This window comes from Capsicum annuum, chromosome 7 (genome assembly GCF_002878395.1).
Source record: "Capsicum annuum cultivar UCD-10X-F1 chromosome 7, UCD10Xv1.1, whole genome shotgun sequence".
NCBI lineage: Eukaryota > Viridiplantae > Streptophyta > Magnoliopsida > Solanales > Solanaceae > Capsicum > Capsicum annuum.
This window is the reverse complement of record NC_061117.1, coordinates 2606908-2613607: the sequence shown is the minus strand read 5'-3', so window position 1 is coordinate 2613607 and position 6700 is coordinate 2606908.

Below are 6700 nucleotides of genomic sequence, written 5' to 3'. Positions count from 1 at the left end.
CCTTTTAGCTTTTGTCTTCTTCTTAGTATAAATAAATATCTTGGATATGCACTATTTTAAGCCATGGTCTATTGCAAATTACTTCATCCTTTTTTTTAAAGAATGATCTAGTTTTACTTGATATGGAATTAAAAAAAATAAAAAAGTTTTTTAAATTTTATAATGTTAAATTAAAGATATATCAAATATATCAAAATGTCTTCAATTTTATAATCTTAAATATGTCATGTGAAAAGTTAAAATTAAAAAGTTGCTAAAAAGAAAAAGAGGTCATTCTTTTTTAAACGGATTAAAAAGAAAAGTAGGTCATTTTTTTTGAAACGGAGGAAGTATTTTTTTTTATGAGATATACCTCCTCGAACTATGATCAAAGTTGCTACGATATACTCAACTTCACAGAGTTTTTATTATCCTTCTAACTCAATTTTAGTATATTTTTAACATCTTTTTATATTGATATGACACTTTTATTATATAAAATGAGACTCACGTTAACTAAAAAGATAAACAAAAGGTGTCATGACAGCACAAAAAAGTGGTAAAAATATTATAAAATTGAATTTAGGAGTGATAGAACTCCAGTAAAATTAAAGGGTATCATAATAAATTTGATCATAGTTTTGAGGGACACCATATGCTTCACTCTTGTTTTATCTTTACAAAGATCCTCCATACACTCTATTTTATTTGAATTTATTTGTCAAACTTTACTAGATATGTTATTATTCTTGTTTTTTTTTGTTGTTGTTGTCATCATTTTGTTGTTAGTATATGTTTTTACTTTACAAGAAAAATTAAAAGGCAAGTCACACGTTAGACTGATTAATCAAAATAATTATATTTGTTGTTAAATACGTATAAAAAAATATTTATTTTTCTGACTATTATTCTGATGGACGATTAATTATGTTAATTTCTCAAAATTAAAACCTCGAGCTATAAGATCGAGTAAATTCAAAAAGATTACTTAAGTTTGGATTTTCTCTGCAAGTTGTGAACTTGAATTTGAAATTGCTAGTAATGATATGGCAACATTTTGTGATAGATATGTGGGTGTATAAGGCGAGATATGATTAGAAATGAGAATATTCGGGATAGTGACTTTGATGGAGGACAAAAAATGAAAAGTGAAATTAGAGATCGTTTAGACATGTGAAGATATAATGCATAGATGTTCAAATGTGGAGATATGAGAAGTTGACTATGAATGGTTTTAAGAGAGATAGAGGTAGGCTGAAGAAGTATTTACAAGAGGTGATTAGAGATGATATGACGCAATTTAAGCTTATCGAGGAAATGAGCTTAGATAAAAGAGGATGAAGGATACAAATTAGGTGGTAATGTGTTGTTTGTCTTGCAGTCAATTCGTATAAGTAGTCATAGAATTGCTCCGATAGTTTCTTATTCTTTAATATCTGTTATCATCTGTTATTTCTTGTACCTCGATTATTATATTATTTTATTGTAGTTATTGGTTGTTACTATCTGTTGTTTGGTATTATCTTTTCTTTCTTGTATGTTTGTTACTTTTTTTTCTGGAATCCAATGAATTATTTTTCCTTGAAATGAGAGATTAAGGTTCCAGAGCTAGAAGGAGACGTTGGGACACTCCATAAAACCCATAACATTTATCAATCTACTTCTGTAGGTACAAGCAAAGGAGTTAGTCAACCAAGATACCAGAATATGAATATGAATAAAATATTTGAAAAATCATTTACACCAAAAACACAAAAAGACCACTTGTTCATACCCCCACAAGTTAGCACATACCGAGATAGCCTAAACCAAGATAAAAAAGTTTACAACTACACCGCCCAGAAATACATAGAAAATATCTACAGAGTACAAACTTTTCTAAACCATAACCCCAGAGCTACAAACATCAAAGAACCAAATATCAACTATATAACCCAAAAATTACAAGGATATAACAAACTAATTGCACTACCCAAAACTAACCCAAGCCTAGTAAAAACTTGTTTTGACTATGGACTGTTAAACACCATATACACCCAAGACGGAGAAGAATTAACAGCCATGGAAGAATTACACAAGATATTCACCACCTACAAAAGGATAACTAAAGGAAATCTATTTTATATAAAGTGTTATACTGCACCGGCAGAGATACTATATGACGAAATAAAACCAGTTATACAAGTTGTAAAGATAGGACTAACTAGAGATATGATCATACCAGAAGATATTACACAGCAATCGGAGATACCCAGAATTGAGATACCCGACTTCTACGCAAATAAACGACTTATTGGATTAGCTACGATTATCCAAGAACTAGCAAATAATTATACTAATGGAAACCCATTATGGAGCTATTATTCGAGAGATCATCAAATGATTTACTCTAATTCAAAAGAGCTACGACAAGCAGATATGGAAGATGTTAGACAATGGATAATGACATTACTTAACCCAGAAAAACAATCTACCGCAAGAGCAATTAAAAAAGGATTTATTTCAGACGGACTACTGACAAGGTATTGTAAAATAATTGGACACAAATATCCAGATCACCAATGTTCAAGATGTAATGGAGAAGATAACATTATTCTAGAAGTACATCTAGAATAAAAGAAGACAAAATGCCAGTTGGAAAGATAAGATAAGAAGCAATAATGAAAAATTTAAAAGAAAAATTAATATAGATAGAAGAAACCTTAGAAAATTTAGAAAAAAGTACATGTGATAGTTTATATAATTTAAAAAACTCACTACGAGAAGAACAACACAAGATAATAAATAACATTGAAAATATAGAATTAGATATACATTACAGTACAGTTAGGATAAATTATTATACAGAAATTTATAACTCTGCAATTACTACAGGATAAAATAATAAACAAATTAATGAATATATCTTACGGAAAAAGTAACTCATTAAAAGATATTGAAACAAAATTTAAAAAATATCCACGCACAAAGAAAAATAGATTCACTAGATACCTAATAAATCTATTTCATATCCGCACCCCCCTTTTGCATTTAAATTTCTGTAGTCAATAACCATCCTACTTTTTCCTCTTTTTTGTTCACTATGTTTATTTACTATAAATGCTGGACTATTATGTTTACTATTATTTTTTTGTATATATTGTTTTTCAATTAATTCATCTATATGCATTTTAAATTCTTTTAAATCGTCAAAATTATATGTTAATGGTTTTTGGGTTATTATGCTATTTTTATCTATTAATTCAATTTTTATAGTAGTTTTATGTTTTCCCCATCCTTTTAATGGATCTTCACTATATAATTGTTCTAATTTTTTCTTAATTATTTCTATTTTATTTATTGGAAATATAGTTATTTCTGTTTTATTTATCGAAAATACTACTAGTTCTATTGTATCTTCAGTATTTTTTTATATTTTCTAACTTTTGTGTAATTTTCTCACTTTCTTTTATCCAATCAGTTTTCTTTCTTATTTTATTATTAATTCTTTTTGCTCTTACTTTCTGTTTACATGGTGTTGTAAACCACCAATCTGTTCTAGTTATTATGTGTGAGTATAATTTATCTAAGAACGGCATTCCTAAAAGTATATCTTTTGATGTTAGTTCATAATTATAAATTTCTTCTATTGTTAATATCTTATCCCATACTTGTATTTTTACATTCCGAGCTTTATAAGTAATTAAGCTTGGTTTAGAAAAGTTTGTACTCTGTAGATGTTTTCTATGTATTTTTGGGCTGTGTAGTTGTATACTTTTTTGTCTTGGTTTAGGCTACCTCGGTATGTGGTAACTTGTGGGGGTATGAACAAGTGGTCTTTTTGTGTTTTTGGTGTAAATGGTTTTTCAAATATTTTATTCATATTCATATTCTGGTATCTTGGTCGACTAACTCCTTTGCTTGTACCTGGAGAAGTAAATTGATAAATGTTATGGGTTTTATGGAGTGTCCCAACGTCTCCTTCTAGCTCTGGAACTTTAATGTCTTCCGATCGACATAGCTCTGCACACTGCTGAGTTAGCTGATTTGTAGCTATAGACTTCAGTTTATCTGGTCTAAAAAGTTATAATTTTTATTAATTATTTATTTTGGTATCCATTTGTCATATTCATTATATTTTTTAAACTTATTTTTATAATACATAGGTTTTCTTATTTAGGATGGTGGTGGGGTTAGGGTTGGAGGTGTGATTGTGAGTCAGGAAGTGAAATTCAGTAGCTAAGCGGATAGCTGTGTGGTGGTCAATTGGGAGTTTTCTATTATTGAAAAGGTTATCATCCCTGTAAGTCAAATACTCTAAAGAGCAAAAGGAATATCCATGTCCCTACTCAACCATCTATTGAAGGGTATCTCTTTGATGTTAGTCCAAGTGGTGAGCTAGTTAGCAATGTTCAGGTGATTGGAGTCAAAAGATTGGATGTAGCAATGCTAGGAGTTTATTGTGGTGAAGCAGCCATTTCTTTGGAGGGCCCTGAATGTAGCTTCTGATGGGGTCATGGTTAGGGATTCACTTGTCATTGAAAAAGTTGATTTCATTCCCCTTATGAATAGTCCATCTGATGTTGTCATTACATACACTCCAATCCTCAACAAGTTTAAATGACTTTCTATGATAGTTAGGCAAGATTGAGTTGCTTTTTAGATATAAAAATAGTTTAGTGAATTTTGGGATACTTTTAATTATAGCAATAAAATGAACGTTTAGTGACTATTAAGGTTATTAAATATTTAAGGGTGTGATTACGGATGGACATTCGGTTTGTTTAGCTCGATTTTTTGATTTTTGATTTGCCGAAAATGACAACGAATTGAACTGAAATAAATTCAATTTATTTCGATTTTTGCAAATTCGGTTCGATCTTTTTCAGTTTGTTTTTGCGATTTGAAAGATCAAAATAGTGGGCATCAACAAACATCATCTTTTGAGGCAAGGCGGATCAAAACAACAACGAGGACTACTGCTAGACTATGACGACATTGAGGGAGAGAGTGTGAGAGACTGAGAGGTTGGGAGCTGGAATTAGTTTTTCAATTGTTTGAGAGGTTGTGAGTGTCTACTCATTAGTGAAAGTGATTAGGGTTGGGGACGTGGGGTAATGTATTATAATAGGTACCAATGGGTTGCGGTTGGGCCAATGGGTAAAAAATGACTAGAAATAAAAATGACTTTTTTCCACCACCACCACCACCAATAATAATTATAATAATAGTTCTGCCTCGATCGGTCCCAAGCAAAATGATAATTTAACAATACATAAATTTATCTTTAGAGATAGAAAAAATTAAACAACGAGAATAACTCAGACATAACAACTTTCCCTGCATATTGGGCAACTGTTGTTCTTTGACAACCATGTAAATACACAACTCCAATGGAACTTATGTGAACATGGCGTGATCACCACGACTGATTCTTCTTCAAAATTCTTCAAGCAATTAAGGCATATGTCTCCCAACTCAAAAGTCGCAACATTTTTCATTTTCAGTTTCATAATCTTTAGTCCACTTTTTATAACCCTAAACTTTTGAATTTTTCCAACAAAGTCCTCAACTTTACGAAGAAATTCTTTTTTCAAGGTGAAGAAGTCAAACAAAGCATTCAAAATTTTCCGAACATTAAAATCATCAAAAGCATACTGTATTTCAAGAATATTCGTATCCAATTTTCTCTTTTTGCTAACCCCAACAGAAGATTCTTGAACTCTATCAACTCGTAAACAAAATTATCTTTTGTTGTTGTTGCTATTACCATCATTCGTCCGCGTTTTATACAGATCAGTTAATGAGAAACTACAAGCATCCAACGATCTTTTTGACCCAATTCCAATTTTTTTACTCAGCATATCCACATCAATAACCACAACAATCTTGTGGAACTCATCATCATCATCATCCATTTTAGTACCCAACAAATTTAATTTTTCACCGAAAAGCTCAAAGCTACTAGACAGATAATCAAAAATTACGTTAGCTACATGCGGAATTGTGACTTCAAATAACAAATCAGATAACCTCAAAGCTAATTCGATGTTTTTAACAAACTCAATAGGCGATTCAACAATTTTGAATGGCTGAACACCTTTTTTGAGAATTGTAGTTCTCACGTGTTCCCCACGATTAGAAATAAGATAACCTAAAGGTCTTATAATCTCAATTTATTTTTTCACTGTTAAAATCAGAAATTCAAATCTCGATAACAACCCTAATTGATAGTAATATTGATCAACAACATTATTTTTAATCATATTTTGTTCCCACTTAAACACTTTTATTTTTATTTCCTTCAGACTTTCAATTCTATATGCCATTTTCCTTCCCTCTTTTAGAGATTTTTAATTTAAAGAGAAAAATTAAATAAATAAAATAAAAATAGAATAACAAATATATAGAAGTAGGAGACTTATCAATTTTACTCCTTTTTAGTAAAAAAATAAATAAATAAATATTATAGTAACTTCATTAATGATACTGATGGTGAGTGGAATATAGGAAAGTTATTTATGAAATATTAAAGATCTTACCTATTTTCTCTAAAAATGTTTTGTCTTTATTAATTCAGTTAAGAACATACTATAATAGCAAAAAGTCAGCTTATATTTATTTATTCACTTTATTAATACTTAGATAGTACCTTAAATTTGTAATTTTTTCAAGTTAGATATTTCAGCCTTGCTAGTGATCAGATAGACCCTTTAACTTAGTTATAATATGTCTCGTGAAT